The sequence below is a fragment of the Trachypithecus francoisi genome, unplaced genomic scaffold, assembly GCF_009764315.1.
Source record: "Trachypithecus francoisi isolate TF-2019V2 unplaced genomic scaffold, Tfra_2.0 Lachesis_group5, whole genome shotgun sequence".
NCBI classification, from domain to species: domain Eukaryota; kingdom Metazoa; phylum Chordata; class Mammalia; order Primates; family Cercopithecidae; genus Trachypithecus; species Trachypithecus francoisi.
The window spans coordinates 43,507,602-43,510,813 of record NW_022681470.1 but is presented as its reverse complement, the minus strand read 5'-3'; positions in this window follow the sequence as shown (position 1 = coordinate 43,510,813).

Sequence of the window (3,212 nt, the reverse complement as noted above, 5' to 3'; positions counted from 1 at the left end):
GGCAAATGACACTTGACACTAACCAGTTGTTCACATCAGAAATACAAAGCCCTCCTAGACTTTCTTTTTCCTCACCTTCCATATCCATCGATCATTAAGCCCTGCCAATTCTATTTATTTATGTGATTTGCTTACTTGTCTATTTGTTTATTTAGACAAGGTATCACTCTACTGCCCAGGCTAGAGTGCAATAGTGCAATCACAGCTCACTGCAGCTTTGATCTCCTGGCTTCAAGTGATCTTCCCGCCTCAACCTCCTAAACAGCTGGAACTACAGACGTGCACCACCATGCCTGGTTAAACTTTTATTTTTTGTATAGACAAGGTCTTACTATGTTGCCTGGGCTGGTCTCAGACTCCTAGGCTCAGGTGATCCTCCCTCCTCAGCCTCCTAAAGTGCTGGAATTACAGAGGTGAGCCATCGTGTCAGGCAGCTCTGCTTGTTAAATACTTATTCAAATGCCCAGCATCCTAATTCAAAAATCTGACATCTGAACTGCTCCAAAATCCCATGCTTTTTGAGTACCAACATGACACCACAAGTGGAAAATTCCACACTTGACCTCATGTGATGGGTGGCAGTCAAAATGCAGGTGCACACACAGTTTATTCAGTATCCCCCCAGGGAAAAAAGATGCCCCCTTCAGCTGTGATATTCCTTTTCTGCACACAGCATAATAGTGATGCCAATCAATCACAGCCTGTCTTCATGGGTGACTGAGATAGTGACACCTTTGCTTTCTGATGGCTCAATATACACAAACTTCATTTCAAGCACACAATTACTTAAAATAATGTACAAAATTACCTTCAGGCTATTTGTATAAGGTATATATGAAATACAAATAAATTTTATGTTTAGACTTGAGTCCTATGACCAAGATATCTCATTATGTATATGCAAATATCCTCAATTCTGAAATCTGAAACATTTTGATCCCATGCATTTTGGAGGACTCATACTTTCTTTTTTCTTTTTTTTTCTTTCTTTCTTTCTTTTTTTTTTTTTTTTTTTGAGATGGAGTCTTACTCTGTCCCCCAGGCTGGAGGGCAATAGCACAATCTCGGCTCACTGCAATATCTGTCTCCCAAGTTCAAGCGATTCTCCTGCCTCAGCCTCCCAAATAGCTGGGACTACAGGAGACCACCATCACACTTGGCTAATTTTTGTATTTTTAGTAGAGACAGGGTTTCACCAAGTTGGCCAGGATGGTCTCGAACTCCTGACCTCAAGTGATCCACCTGCCTTGGTCTCCCAAAGTGCTGGCATTACAGGCATGAGTCACTGTGCCCCGTGGTCCCATGCATTTTGGATAAGGGATGCTCACCTTGTATCAGTTTAGGGCTTTTCTACTCCTTGCTAGATTCCTATCAAAGCCTCACTGAACCTCTGCTGTTAGTCTCATGTCTCCCAATATATCCTCCCCAATGCCATCACAATAAGCTTTCTAATATGAAAATTTGTAGCTCCCCATCAACTTCCAGATCAAACCCAAGCCCAAAGCTGTACATCATCTGGCTCCTATCAACCTCCCCAGTCTTATCTTCTCTCTAAACTTCATAGGTAACCCAAGATCTGGCCACACTCAACAGCTTGTAGTTTAGTAGACATATTCTCTCCTTCCATGCCTTCTCATTATTTTCCATCCCTTTTCTCACTTCTCAGTCCAGCTAATTATTATTTCATCAAGAACATCTCAATTTTCACTTTGTTAAATTAAAATTATAGGAGGTCATTGTTTAGGACTAAGTTTCTGCACTGGGCTGCAAAGACCAGACAAAATCAAAATGGAGTCACTCGTATTAAAGTTCTATGTCACCAAACCAAAACTAAGTCGTTATGTGACCTTCCAAAAATCAGGAGCGAGAGGTAGCAGCCAGAATCTCAAACAAGTCAGTTTCAGTTGGCATAATGGTAAAGTTTCTTCTGTTTTATTCCTTACAAAAATGTAATTTGAAATAACCTGATGTCAACCACCGCGTTCCCTTCTACAAGGAAAGTAACTTTAAAATGACAGTCTACTTTTTTTTTTCTTTGTCTAAGTGCTCTTTACCCCTCTTCTGCTTGGCTCATTGAAACACTCATGCTGTTTATGGAATGAAGTGTTGTCTAATTCTAGAATCACAAATGAAGTTAAGTGAGAACTTTAAATTTCTTGTAAACATTTTGTTTTCTGACAGATCTGGCAACCATGAAGGGAACTGCAGGAGACTGCTGATGACCCTAAGACCCCTTGTAGAACACAGGAAAGGGGTCACTGATCCCCTTTCGGGTACTCTGTCTTCCTCATGGAGCCCTAAGAGTTGTGAGTTCCTCTTAGGTCCGAGCTCTGCTCTCTTTTGCATTTGAGCTCTCTGGTATCTTTGGCTTTTGGAGTACCAAGGGTTAGTTGGTTATGTGGCAGGGCATATGACATTTGGGTTTGCAGTGACTGCTGAGTCACTGGCAAAAAGTCAGTTTTTAAGGTAAATGATGGCAGTTGTAGTAAGTGGTTATTATTTCAAGGCTTTTTCTTCTTTTCTTTTTGTACACCAAGGAAAGAAAAATATTGACTAAGTTGGTGAAGAATATCTCAAAGCCAAATATCACAGCTCTGCAAAACCCAAAATCCAACATAAAAGTGGGATCATTAATTGTAATTGCCAGATTCTTCTTGCTTGCTGCACAGATAAACCTGATTCACTGAAGCAGTGGTATTGCAGTAAAGAAAGAACTGAATTAATATAAGCCTGACCAAATGGTAGGACAGGTGTTTATTATTACTGAAATCAGCCTCCGAGAGAACTGAGAAGCTAGGGTCTTTTTGGATGATTTGGTGGGCAAGGGGCTAGGGAATGGGTGCTGCTAATTTTTGTGGGGTGAAATCATAGGAATGTGCAAAATGGTCCTCATGTGCTGAGTCCACCTCTGAGTGGGCCACAGGATAGGCTGACTCATGAGTTCGGGGTCCAGATGGAGTCAGTCGGTTGTGAGAATGCAAAAGTATGAAGAAAGCGCATCAAAAGACCAATCTTAGGTTTTACAATAGTGATGTTAACTTTAGGAGCAATTGGGCAAGTAACAAAACTTGTGAGCTATGGCCACATGACTCCTGAGCAGCAAGAGATTATAGAACATCAGGCTAGAAGGTAATGACTGTTTATTGTTTAGCTACACCTCCATTTTGGCAGAATCCAGGCGCCTCCCATAATCCTAATCTTGTGTCCTTTCA